We start from the raw sequence: 15074 nt of genomic DNA on the forward strand, positions 1-15074 counted from the left end.
AAAACTTTAAGAGTGTTCTGTGGACTAAATGCAATTGAGATTTTTTTTGTTTTTCAGTCAAATATTTGGGGGTTTTGTGATGTTGTCCTATGTGAGATTGTGTAGCATAGTTTGGCAATAGGCATGGGCTTTGTGTCAAACACGCTTTTTAGGGGCACTTCTGTCTAGTATATTCTTCCCAGACCTCTACCACTGTGTGGTGGTACAGCAGCTGTGGAGTCTGACAAACATATAGAATGTCTATTGTCATTGGTAGCTTAAAGTTATCTAGAACATGTTAGGTATTTCAAATAGTTGTTCCATCAGTACAACCTCTGCCAGAATTAGAACACATGGCTGCCATGATGGGGGGGGGGGGGGTCTATTGTTTATGACTTCTCCTCATTATTAGCCAAAGACAGTAATTATCTGATTTCAACGGCCACTATGTAATACTACATTTTCTTTGTAGGCCTGTTTCAGGGGAAATATGGAAGAGCTGCCAGCTTCCTGGAAATAGCAGCTGATTCCAAGGGTTTCCATCAGCTGGACTAATGGTCATCAGCTCATTGCCCCGATGATGAAACACCTGTCCATGCTCAAGAGGGATTGATACCAAAAATTGTGTAAAGAATAATATTCATTTCATAAACCCCTACAAATAAGTGATAGCAAATATGGGTTTTTGCATTCAGTTTCATACCACTTTATAATGGCTGTGTCTAGTTGCTGTGAAAACAACAGTTTATTCACACTTGGCTGTATAATTATCCTCCGGCTCCGAATGCATGAAAAAAATAGTGTTCACTTATAGAGATGTCGCGAACATAAAAGTTTCCATTCGCGAACGGCGAACGCGAATTTACGCAAATGTTCGCGAACGGGCGAACCTGGCAAATCGCCATAGACTTCAATAGGCAGGCGAATTTTAAAACCCACAGGTACTCTTTCTGGCCACAATAGTGATAGAAAAGTTGTTTCAAGGGGACTAACACCTGGACTGTGGCATGCCGGAGGGGGATCCATGGCAAAACTCCCATGGAAAATTACGTAGTTGACGCAGAGTGTGGTAAGTTGAATTCGCAATGCGATTAATTTAACCTGCATTAATCCCATTGCGAATTCAACTTAGATCTGAGTTCCTAATGGTTGTATTGCTAGAATTGACGAATATAACGAATATAGCACTATATTCTCAATCTTCGTTATATTCTAGCAATACAACCATTAGGAACCCAGCTCTAAGTTGAATTTGCATTGCGATTACAACTTAGTCAAATTTGTGACACTGCAGCTTCAGAATGAATCTAAGATGGATGCTGTCCTTGCTTTTTGATAGGAGGTGGGAGGGTCTGGGAGGGAGGGTATGCTGATTGGCTGGAATGTGTCTGCTGACTGTGAGGTACAGGGTCAAAGTTTGCTCAATGATGATGTATAGGGGTCAGACCGAACATCGCATATGTTCGCCCGCCGCGGCGAATGTGAACAAGCTATGTTCGCCGGGAACTGTTCGCCGGTGAATAGTTCGGGACATCTCTATTCACTTATACCAGTGCTGGCGAACCTACAGCACGGGTGCCAGAGGCGGCACTCAGAACCCTCTCTGTGGGCACCCGCACCCTGGGAAAAGTCTATGGTGTACCAATATGCCTTAGACTTTTCCTGTTATTCATCAGCGCTATGAACGGCACAGGCAGCGCACTGAATGTAGGCAGGCTATTATAGCTAAATGGTAAAGCACATGGAAGATATAATATATTGGTATTCAAGTTAAATTGCTGTGTTGACACTTTGCATTAAATAAGTGGGTTGTAGGATTGCAGTTTGGGTGCTTGGTCTCTAAAAGGTTTGCCATTACTGACTTATACCATATGCCTGTTCCTGTCATTTTCCACAGTGTGTACTATTGATGTGATATTTATTATTTTCTATATGATATGAGGTTTACAATAGATAGGGTGAAGTCTCCATAGATTTTAATCACATTCACCTCACAGATAGACTACTTACTGTACTAAAATTCTATGTATAAAATGTTCATTTAATAAAGCAGTGTCTTTGTATGTACATTTCTGTTTGTTTGTTTGTTTGTTTTTACTTTTTAATATTTTCTGCTAAGAGTCTGACATAAATATGAAACACCAGAATGGACACTTGGAAGGGATCTTTTATTTCTTTACCGTTACTTTACTGTTCCACTTTTCCCACATTTATGTGTTTGCCAACCTTATTTTCACCTCCAACTAACCAGGATATCACAGCTTGGGACTTCTGTGAGAAAAGTAATTTTGATCGAAAAAATAAAGAGTCATTTGTAAAATCTCAAATCCCCTTTGCAGCCTAATGCAAGGAATCATATGGATAGTGCAAATTGCTTTTCAAAAACCTAAGGCAAAAGTATTATACTTCACAAGTCATACAAATCATCAAAATAAAAAGGAAACATAAACATCTATTTCATTATTATATACCTCAATGTGGTCCATGACGAGGGTCACACGATCTTATGACTATTGGCTGGTAACCAACAGTTTTGATGAGACTTGATATCATCCATGATATTTTTTTGGTGTTTTCTCCATCTCTTTAGTTTTTTTTTCTACATAACTGCCTTTTCCTCTTCCTTTTTTTCCTTTCCTGTTCTGCGTCCTGAAAGGAAATTTTCACATGTATGAAACACAGTTATGTTATCCCTTGATTTTAGGGGCCACTGCTTAAAGCCTCATGCACATGGTCATATTTTTTGTGTCTGTTCATTCCTATGGGGCACACCTCTGTATTTTTTTTTTGTTCCTCGAATTATAGAACATGTCCTTTTTTTGTCCGTATTTGCAGACAAGATGTATATATTGATGAGTGAGAAAAACACAGAATGCACACAGAAGGTGTCCTGATTTTGCTGATCCATCTTTTGCAGAGAAATATAGACACGGCCATGTGCATGAGTCTCAAAAATAATACACTATAGACAAGGACCCACAACTGAAATGCAGCATATCTGTGTTGGGCCCATTAGGAACAGATACACTTAAACCTTGTGCCCATGTGTGAAATCATCTGAAATCACTGACAAAATATTCATTTGTTGTATGTGGACTGTACATCAGATTGTAATGCAGATTTTGCTATAGATGGGTGATCTTCAGCAAATTCCCAAAAAGCCAGTGCCAGATAAAGTATGCTTCAGATTTATATATCTGCAGCATGCCCTCAATCCCAGTAGACTTTTTCCAAGTTTTTGTATGGATTAATGTTAATAAACATTCATATGTATTGTACTGTACATTAATTCCAGATGCCATACCAAAAATCTGCAATTAGTCTCTGGCCACATGTATAGGCCATCACTAGCTGATGGGCAATAGCTCCAATGGTGGAAGCAGACAGCCCCACAACTTTGTAGTGGACTGAGTTGGTCACTCCAGTGCTGTTCCCATTGCTTCGGCACTAGAGCTATTGCTGGACAGCTGATTGCGAGAGTGCAGGTTCTAGAGATGCAAATCAGCTAGAGATAACCTATCCTGAGGATAAGCCATCACTTAATAAAAGGCAGAAAAACCCTTTAAACTTTTCTCAAACATCAAAGGCCACTTAGCAGCAGTTCCACCACGACTTATAAAAATATTGTATGGTGTACCGAGTAACTGTTATGTCTATGGCCAATATTAAACTAAAAAAACAAGTCCAGGTCTGCAAGGCCTTGTGAAGGGCCATTGTGCGCACTCATTAAACCTTCCCAGCCTATGGCTGATGGTCCCTGTGGATTCAAGGCACCCTTTCTAGGCATAAGGTGCCTGAGCTTTCAGATTCCCTTTGACCAGCAAAAGTGTTTAGAAGACTTTGTGTTTCTCTTGTATTAAACCTGCATTATCCAGTATGTGCTCCTGCCTTGCACCCATATTGCCTGTGTACTCCTGACCTCAGTGTTCAAATTTCAATTCAAGTTCATGCATAAGTTGTCTTAGTCTGTATGCCCTGTCTGTGCTACAGTCTTGGTTCCTGTCTCCCTTGTTCCTGCATTCAGAATTACCCGGACCACAAGCCCTCATAGTGTCTCCAGTTCTGTGTTGCTATTATCTGCAGTTCCAGTATTAGTGACTGTCCAGACTGCTTCTGCGATTCCAGTGTGGGTTCCCTGTGTCTGTGCAATCCAGTCAAGTTTCCTACAGCCAATGTCTGCCAAAAACCACATATTCAGTGTAAGTGTAATGTTTTTTTTATGCATTTTTTGTGCATTTTATGTACCTAAAACCTCTGGGGTTTGAAGTAGTGTCCCGTATCCCAGTGGGTTAGCTGCCAATTACATTGGAACTATACCAGGAGGTAGCATTCTGGTTGCTAACCCACAGTGAAGTCCACATCCCTGTATAGGGGTTGAAGGATGAATACTAGTAGAGCGCCAGAATAACACTTTTAGGGAGCATTCACACGACCGTGTTTTTCTTCCGCGTCCGTTCCACGTCTGTTCCACAATTTTTGCGGACAATGCACGGACCCATTCATTTCTATGGGTCCGCAAAAATTGCGGAATGCCTTTCATTGTCATCCGTGTGCTGTCCGTTCCGTGTGTCCGCTGCTTTTATTTTAGAACATGTCCTATACTTGGCCGCAAATTGCGGTCCGTGGCCCCATAGAAAGTCATTGGGTCCATAAAAAACGGATAGCAAACGGAAATGCATCCATATGTCATCCATTTTTTGCGGACCCCTGGACTGAAAACATTCTAGGAAACCCCATTTCAGTCCCATTTCAGTTTTTTGCGGACCTTGAAAAACGGATGACACACGGAAGCACCACGTCCGTATTATACTGACATACGGCACGGAAACGGAAAGATAACTGAAGACATACAGAACACACGGATCCGTGATTTGCAGATCGCAAAACCAACACGGTCGTGTGAATGCTCCCTTAGAGTTAGCCTCATGCCAAACAGGTTAGTTGGCACAGTGGGTTCACACTCACTGATCCGTAACAAAGGCAGTAAGTAGGATCAATGTGCCTCCATACTCTCCTTTAATGGTTTTCATCAGGCTTGGACTGGCCCACCAGATTACCAGATGGTCCTTTGATGGGCCAAAACTCTGACACTATAATGGGCCAAAAGGTGCATGAGAAAAAAAATTGACATTTGTTAGACTTTAGAGCCAATCACTTTCTTCTAGGGTCTTTTTCATTTAAAACATACTAGATTTTATAAATGATATAAGGGTAGGGCCCCTAGAATAATTTTCTCTGGTGGACCCAAGGAACCGCTAGTCTGACACTAGGGAATGTCACTGCATCACCAAACTGTCCTTTACCACTGGAATTATAATAGGATGTGTTTTCCCTTATTGTATGCTTCAATCATCAGTGAAATTTTGCTTGATCTTCCAATCATAGGAGAATATAACGTGAAATGATACATGGGAGAGTTCAATAAATAACACTTGCGCAGTCAAAACTGCAATGGTTTATCTTTGCTCAGCACAACCTAGGAAAGACATATGAAGAAATGTCTTTGTCCACATAAGAAGAGTAATTTAAGTGTCTGGGTATGAGGAAATCAATGTGCTACTTAAGGAGTGTGCACCATCACAAGCACCAGTGACAACCCATGAAAAATGGGTCATTATAGAATTCATGTTTAGAATGTACCAGTCTGAAGATAATGTCATTCATCACAGTTACAACAGTGGGCCGCTAATAAGCTCTCATTGCATATTCATAGATACAGTGTCTCTTCTACATTCCAGCACTCTTCCAGAGGTTGGTGCCTGTCTCTTACTCCAGTCCAAGTCTTGCAATGAGTGTTCCTGTGTCATGTTGCTGCAATTACACTGTAAAAGTGTTACCTAAGATTGATTGCCCTGATCTGTGGTTCAATTGTAAATTAGAATGCGACTCTCCCTGGGGAAGCACAGTCCTTATTTGTGATTAAGTAAAAAAAGAAGAAAAAAACTCCTAATAGAATAACATATGAAGTTCTTTCCTGCACTTTTAGGCAATTAGCCTGATGAAATTGCTTTCCTTTTGGTGCACTTCTGATATAAACTGATATAATGATGAGCCCTGTGATGCTTGTTTTTTCTATTTCCCCCAATTTCTGACCTCAAACTATGTAAGACAAAATTTAGAACTCTTCTGCAAGTTTTTGATCTTCACATAAATATTTTGGTGCCTTTAAAAAAATTCTGCCAAAAAATGGCATTAAAAACTGCTCCGAAAACTCCAACACTAGTCCCATCTTCTCTGTCCCCTGACTACCCTGCACTGAATTGTACAGTATATAATAGTGAGCAGAAGACTACTTTGCTTGTTGACCTAGGCCCTATTTTTGAAAAAGAGAATTAATCAAATGGTGAGAAAGGGGCACAAAAATGCAGTTGCTATCCATTGCAGTTACTGAATAAATCTAGTACTTTCAACACTTTATAAATAATGGAAGGTATATAACCTCTTCATTTTGAATACCTTCTGTGCTGACCTGAACTTACTTCTGTATGTATCCAGTATGTTGCTTCTTCTCTCCACTACTTCATCCATTATCTTCATTGTGTGATGAATACCTTCATGGATAATATTCGTCACTGACCTCAGTGTGCTCTTAAATACAATGAAGTATAAAGATGATGCCGGGCTCCAGACTGTAAAAAAAAAATGTTTTTTAAAGTTTAAGACCTAGTGTCGCAAGATACTGGTATTGATCGGTTTTGTCAATACTTTTCATTGAGAAAATGACCCTTAATTAGAATCAAACCTAAAGTTACCTAGACTAGGGTTTTTAGGTCCATAATTCTGTGGGCCCATCCTCTATACAGAACATGTGCACTGTAATAACAGTGGCTGGACACAAGACAACAGAACTGGACTACAGCAATCCTCTTTTCCTAGGTACTAAGAGTGTCTCCTGGTACTCTGGTATCACTATGACTTACAGTGGTAAGTCCTGGGGATATGCAACAACCAAACAGTATGCAACAACCGACCAATAAAGAAAAAACATGAAGTATGTATGACTACACTAGCAGCTAACAGGAAGACTAGAAAATCAGACCTCTCCAATAGATGACTGAAACAGATAGTAATGGGATTCAGATGATTGCACGAATGGATGATGTTGATGGTAGTGAGATGATGAAACACACAAATGATGTGGATGATATAGTGAACAGATGAATGGACAAACAGACAATGACTTTGAATCTACGTTTCCTTGAATCTTTCTCTAGATGTGTCCCTAAATGCTGACCCTACTACTTGACATCACTCACTGTCTTTAGAGATATTCCTATTGGAAACCGTAATCTGCAATACCGAACCATACCTGGACACCAGCAACCAGACAAGGAACGGATTCCTACAGAGAAACTGAAGACAAAAAAAAACAAGCTCAAGAAGCTAGAACTGGGACCTCAGAAGTCATACTAGACTGGAACAAGTGACTGAAGATTACTGGATGAAACACATATAGCATATGCTATCACCACTATGAACAACCTGCAAGAAACCAGTAGATAAACAGTCAAGTAACTCTCTGCTGATGAGTCAGAGACTGCCATCAGAAGACATGTGACCTCAAATGTAATTTATTATATATTGTTATCATTGACCGCACAGAATATATCTACATAATAATCTTTAAAAAGAGTCATGCATAAATAGGCAGGCCATGATATCTTACAGACATTTGTTCGACCTATATCTGCACATTTTCATACAGTCGTAGGAGTTTTCTCACAAAACCTGCGAGAATAAAGATTGCAGTATGCTGTCATTACCTGCCTTACGAATTGTACAATATTGATACATAGAGGGGATCAGAGAGGCACATCGACCGAAAAATAGGTTAGAGTGCACTGGATCTTTAATAGATAAGCCATTCAGGAGTAACATTGACAGCCATATTGGAAATAAGAAAAAAACTTGTCCATACAGAGCAAATCAGAGACTTCTGTTAAGTATTTTTCTTTTACATTTTTATATTTCTCTTTTACATTTATCACAGGGTTATTGACCAAATGATCACTTGGCCGAACACATTGTTTCAATGAGTATAGTCATGTGGATGATCTAACTTATAAGATACTTGTTTCTCCCAGTGGCAGAGACTGTCCTGCTGTTACTAGAGTCAGTAGCTTGTTGATGGAACCTGCTGAAAATGCAACAATCCACAGAAAGAAATTTCATGCCTATAGCCAAGTTTAGTTTCTATAGGACAGTAAGCTGTCACTGTTTGTACTCCCCTTCACATACAGGCAACCATAAAACATAACTTTTATTATGATGCAAAAAATATTAAGATACTCCAAAATCTAAAATACCAAACATTTTTCAAAATAAACATGACTATGGTGCTACAGGACACCCAAAAAGCTTAAGAGGGGTGCCTTCAGATGATAACAGTTCTAACAAAGCTAGAACCAGCTCTGTATCTCACGTGGATTCAGAGTTCCACCCATTTATTGCCTCAATTTGCTAGATTTATTTTAAGCTGGCAGTTCAAGGAGTGTGCCTTTGCTCAGGGGGCGCGTCCTTTCTCAGGGGGCATGTCCATTCTGCAGAAGCTCTCTTCCTGTAACTGTCACAGCTTCAAACAGAAACTATGGCAGGTGGCAATTGAAGGATGGAACTTGTGTGTGCCCCTTTGCAGTGGCGTAGCTATAGTGGAAGCAGGAAAAGCAACTGCTATGGAGCCCGAACTCAGAAGGGGCCCACCCGGGAGGAGGACTGAAAAATGTTATTGTCAGGGCCACCTCAACAGTATCATACCATGACATTATATACAGTGACAGCATATACAGTATATACATGTAGGAAACAGATAGAGCAACTGCCTGGCCTGGTCTAAGAAAGCTATCTTTACTAGCCGCAGGAGTGAGGGTTGAGTGGGAGAAGAGGGTTGCTGGATGGGGGCCCGTTCAAAAATGTGCTTGTCAGTGATAGTGATAAGCAGCATAGGCAATATTCTTTTTCATAATATTTCGTGAATTTTTCGCACAATATTCGCAATAAATTTGCGAATTCTAGAATTTGTGATCTCCAGTCAATATTTAAGCAATTGCGCAAATCGGCACTAATGATGCGCATATTTTTTGCGCAATACATTCAACTTCACATTTTATCAGGTCTGAGTAGATATTACTGATTGGTGCACTAAGTATTGTTGTGACATCACAGCACTATGTCTGTAGCATGTATGTATGGACAGCAGAGAAACTAATTCCTATCACACTACCTAACACCCTGCACTATCTAACCGACACTGACTATCTCCCACTAACTATCTGTATTATATATATGAGCTAACTAACCATCTATCTAATGTAATTGGATAAGGAATAGGATCCGGATGAAAGCACAGAGCACAGCAATGTCACTGCTGTCTCTCAGAACTGCAAGAAAACTGCAGAAAATGGCTGCAGGGGAGTTTCTTATATTGTAATGGGTAGGCAACTTTCCTATTGGTTGCTAGGGATGTGGCTAAGCTCAGACAATGGCGCCTGTCTTCCTGTCTGCGGTACAACCGCATGTTTATCCTCACACTGCGTCCTACCTTGTTATCGTCGGTACCTCAAGCGGCACTAGTCTGATGAAGGCACGGATGTGCCGAAACGTCACTGACCTTGCCGTAGCAATCACCATTGTGTACCTAATAAAACGAAAATTGCACTTTACACAATTTCGGCTGGAGTCTTTGTATCTACTATTGACAGGGGTGGGAACCCTACTCCAGCAACCAATCCACCGTGTGCTACAAGGGCTCTGCTTGCAATTAAGCTCAGACAAAGACATTGCAGCCTTCTCATTGGCCCACAAGCAAGAAGGGAGGTTACTGATGAAAAAAAAATATATAATATTCGCGATTATGAATATATAGCATTATATTCTACATCTTCGCGAATTCTCAAAGGGCCAATATTCGCGATAAAAATTTGCAATTAGAATATTCGTGATCAACACTAGTCAGTGGAGGAGACCACTGCTATTACATGCAGCCGTCTCCTCCAGACTATGGGGAGGAGTGATCGCTAATGCCATTGCTCGTCCCAATACTGAATCATTTTTCGCCAGCAGCAGATCGTGATTACACAGCACGATCTGCCACCGGCAAACAATGATTTTTAAACCAGCTGAAATATTACAATTACTCGATAAACGAGTGTTTGCTCGTTCATTGGGTAATCTGCTGCAATATTACACTGCCAAACCATCTTTAAGGAGCTTTCATAAAAACTGTTGTTAGAGATGATCTGCAAGATTATCTACTCATCTAATATCAGCTTAAATCATCTCTATTGGGTAGATGTGTAGAGGCATAGAAACATACGATACACCCCAGGACAGATGAACTCATGGCTCCTTTATGGATATGTTGCTCCTGGTTATTGTGGTAGTCTAGGTATCCCAATGTTTGCATCCTGCTCTTCTCTGCTAACCTCATTTTTCACGTTCACTCATTGACTAGGTGGACATTATTTTTTTTTTTGTTTTTTTTTGTTAAACTCCTGTTCACCCAAAGGCAGAGCCTTTCTATAATGAACCTGGGAACCTGTCAACATTATAATGCAGTGCAATCTGCAGGCAGCATGTTCTAGAGCAGGATGAGCTGAGCAGATTGATATACAGCTTTGTGGGAAAAGATTCAGCAAAAATTGTAATTTATACATCTCTTCTCATTCTGATCTCACTCAGTGATACAGATACCTCTCTATGGACACATACAGAAAGGGTTATCGATCACTGAGTACGACCACCCACTGGACTCCTAGATCAGAATGAGCAGATCAGATTTAAATAAATGAAGGTTTGATTCATAGGTTATACTGAATCTTTTCCCACAAAACTATACATCAATCTTCTCAGCATCTCCTGCTCTAGAACATGCTTCCTGCCGCACAGACACCATGTTCAACGTGATAGGTTCCCTGTGAAAACTGTACATTGATGAGTACATTCAGCAACCCAGCAACTGGTATTTTAATGTTTCAATAGCTATGACACCCACTGTACTTTTCCTTGATCTCTGTTCCTATTTACGTGTTGTCTCATCAAAGAAAATCCCACTTGTCAAGTTATTCAAGTGCTGGAGTTACTGTAAAATAAAACAGAGAGAGAGGCTGAGTTTGGTGAGTCAGCCTTGAACTTATTAGGCATTTAGGGCAAATCCTGAGGATATGCCATAAATGCCCAAAACAGAAATACTCCTTAAAGGAATCACTGTTAATTGTTATTATTAGACTAGCTATTTGCTCTAATATTAGTGTTAGGTCTTTGTTACATTAAGGTTAGAGTGCTTGTTATTCTTGACAACATCTGCCCACTTTCCTGTAATGTTTGGGTACCTTAGAAAAGTTCCATCACTTTATTCCCTACATGCTAATAAAAGACAACAAACAAAGCAACACAACAATCCCAATGTTCTGGGAGGCTTTCCCTGCTTCAGATGGAAACTATTAGAACTGTTCACCCCATTAAGGACAATAAACTTGTAAATATTTACACAAACAAGAAACAAGAAGCCTTTTAGATTCACTAAATGAAAATACAAAAACTTCAAAAATAAATGAAGAAGAAAAGTAAAAATAAATCATATATATTGTATTTGTTGTGTCCCATATTCCCATAGAGACATGGTATTTTTTTTTGCTAAAGACATTTTTTTAATTCATCCCATTTACGGAAGAAAAAAAAGGGAAAAAAAGTATTATTTTTTTCCGGGGTTAGGGGCTTTAAATGGAGCGTTTAATGCACATATTACAGGAACCCTTGCATAAAACAACATTCGACAAGCATCAAACTATACATAGGCCTATTACATGGAAGAAAATTAGATGTTTCACAGAGGAAGCGACGTGATCTTGAATCTGGAAACAATTAGGACAAATTCATGAGTTGTTAGCAAGCATTCCATATAGTGAAACTCACTCATAGGTCGCTGTTTCTGAACAGATGTAGAGAGACTTTCTCATCTAACAGCACCCAGTACCATGTATTTCCTTCTTGTCTTCTTAGACTGGATATAGGTCTACCATGTCAAGCTTTATCTCTTCCTAACCAATGTATTCTATGCACAAAAAGCTAGATTTTAATATTCCAGCCATTTTTAACGTCTTTTCTAATTTAGAAAAAGATTTTATAGTTATACACTGGTTGATGCTTGTCTCTAAATGACCGCTGACTAATGTTAGGTCAGGTAGAATAATGCTCATTTAAAGACCATTCACACTGGATACATACTGGGTGGGGGACAAGTGATCGCTACTATGATGGCTTGTCCCCCATACACTTAAATTATGTCAGCAGGACATCCGCCATTGACACCGGCAGATGTGTGGCCCATCTACAATCGATATGCTGCTCTGATCGGTTGAGAAACCAGAACATAAACGTAGTCCTCTGCGAGATATCTGCCTTTCTGTTAGGTCTGCTATATATAGAGTACTTCTGTCCATAACTTAAGTTTTTACTTGTAATGAAAGCCTTCCAGGGGCGTAGCTATAGGGGAAGCGGCTGCTTTGGAGCCCAAACTCAGAAGGGGCCTGTCTGGGAGGAGGACGAGCGAGTTTTACACTCTGGACTCGCAGCATGGGTATGCAGCAGCCCCCGTCCTGACCTCCCAGCACTGCATTATATTGATTTATGATGCCATGTAACCCTTAGAGGTCTGGAATGTATTGAATAACACTGACATAATGCTGTCAGTGTTATCTAATACATTCCAGAACTGTAAGGCCTCTTTCACACAGGCGTCATGTTTTGGCTGAGGATGCGTCCCGTGTGCATTGCGGCAAACCCCCAGTTTTGACTGCGATTGCGATCCGTTGCTGAGTTTTTATCGTGCGGGTGCAACGCGTTTTGCTCACGCGTGATAAAAAACTGAATGTGGTACCCAGACCCGAACTTCTTCACTGAAGTTCAGGTTTGAATTCAAGGTTGTGTAGATGTAATTATTTTCCCTTATAACATGGTTATAAGGGAAAATAATAGCATTCTTAATACAGAATGCTTAGTAAAATAGGGATGGAGGGGTTAAAAAAATAAAGAAATAATTTAACTCACCTTAATCCACTTGTTTGCGCAGTCCGGCTCCTCTTCTTTCTTCTTTCTTCAGGACCTGGGTAAAGGACCTTTGATGACATCACTGTGCTCATCACATGGTCCATCACATGATCCCTCACTATGACATCACCACAGGTCCTTTTCCTCACAGATGAAGACAGAAGAGAAGCCGGGCTGCGCGAACAAGTGGATGAGGTGAATAAAATATATTTTTATTTTTTTTAACCCCTCCAGCCCTATTTTACTAAGCATTCTGTATTAAGAATGCTATTATTTTCCCTTATAATCATTCACTTCTATGGGGCCTGCGTTGCGTGAAAAACGCACAAAATAGAGTAAGCTGCGATTTTCACGCAACGCACAAGTGATGCGTGAAAATCACCACTCATGTGCACAGCCCCATAGAAATGAATGGGTCTAGATTTAGTGCGGATGCAGTGCGTTCACCTCACGCATTGCACCCGCGCGGAAATAACGCCCATGTGAAAGAGGCCTAAGGGTTACATAGCATCATAAATCAATGTAATGCTATGATACCCTGGCAGTTCTGGGAGGTCCGGACGGGAGCTGCTGCATACCCACGCTTTTAGTCCGGAGTTTACAACTCGCTCGTGTGAAAGGGTCCATAGCCATATATGTTAATATTACTAATGCTGTCTTTGCGGTAAAGAGCTTGAAAGGAGTTGTATGCAGTCCTATGAGACCTCAGAGCGTCATAAACAAGTATTCAGTGTAATTAGGGCACCTTCAATTCAGTCCAAATTTATTCAGATCTAATCTAACCTGGCAGCCAATTCGACCAAATAGGACCCTCAATGAATTTTAGCAAATTTGGTCATCTCTAGTGTTAGCCTTTCTATTTTGCAATAAATTTGGCACACAGAAAATCTATGAGCATGTCACAGGATACATTCGGACACTTTTTTTTTTGAACCAGGTGCACCTATAAATGTGGCACACACCTGTCATATGAGTGTAAACTCTGTAAGGCTACATTCACATGGGGCATATTGCTTGTCAATTTTCTGTAGGGATTTGTGTGGAGAAAATCCGCAGGTTTAGGCCTTTTCTGTTTCCGTTCTGTTTTTGCGGATTCCGTTTGCGGTCCGTATGCAGAACCAATCATTTCAATGGTTCCACCAAAAAAACAGAATGTACTGTTTCCATATATCAGTTCCACTGAAATATAGAACTTGTCCTATTATTGCCTGCAAATAATGATCCGTGGCTCCATTCAAGTCAATGGGTCTGCAAAAAATATGGAATGCATACGGAACACATCCGTATGTCATCCGTTTTTTGCTGATTCATGACAAATTTGCCCATGTGTATACTGTTAAAACACATTACTGTACATTACATTAATGATTAAAAATGTTATGTTTCTGTTTTCGATCCGCAAACAACGGATCGCATACGGAAACCATACGGAGAGTTTTTGCGGAACTACAGAACGGAAACGGAAACACAATGGAAACAAATAACGGAACAACGGATCCATTAAAAATGGACCGCAAATTACTGAAAAAGCCATGCGGTCGTGTGCAAGAGGCCTAATACATTTCCAGCTAAGTATATGACATTTTAAAAATCTTATATTCCTGGTGTGGAAATTTTCTGCACTGAAAAAAATCTGCATGTGTAGCTGTACCGTTACCCTGGCATTCTGTCGGTAAGTACTTACTGCTTATGATGTTATAGAAAAACACATTAATAATAAAAGCATGTTCAGACATGGTGGAATGCTGCATTGCAGTACCATACATGAGAATAGGATTTGAAAACCTCATCCACATTTAGCCAAAAATAAAAATCTTAGTGGCAGATTTTCTGCCACTAATTATTACAGAAGCAGCAAAGTGGATGCAATTTAAACAAATCTCAACCACAACCACGGTGGATTTTCTGCAGCAAAAAATGTGACCCGTTCTTAGACTTTGGTTCCATGGGCTTTGTGCAGCTCAGTCCTATTCAAGTGAATGGGACTGAGCTGCAATACCAAGAATAGTCCCTATACAATATATGGCCATTTAAGGGTTCTATCTTCACTG

At 40.2% G+C, this 15074-nt stretch overlaps 1 long non-coding RNA gene across 6 annotated transcripts in view; it reads right to left on the bottom strand.

Moving 5' to 3' along the window:
- LOC120985971 overlaps positions 1–15074 on the bottom strand; it is an 83034-nt gene that overhangs the window by 20071 nt on the left and 47889 nt on the right. For all 6 annotated transcript variants that reach the window (XR_005775622.1, XR_005775620.1, XR_005775619.1 and 3 more), the window contains exons 9-10: positions 6436–6608; positions 2451–2628 (exon numbers count right to left, since the gene is read on the bottom strand). This is a non-coding gene — a long non-coding RNA (uncharacterized LOC120985971). The remainder of the gene's footprint in view (positions 1–2450; positions 2629–6435; positions 6609–15074) is intronic.

This window comes from Bufo bufo, chromosome 1 (assembly GCF_905171765.1).
Source record: "Bufo bufo chromosome 1, aBufBuf1.1, whole genome shotgun sequence".
In the NCBI taxonomy this organism is placed as follows: Eukaryota; Metazoa; Chordata; class Amphibia; order Anura; family Bufonidae; genus Bufo; species Bufo bufo.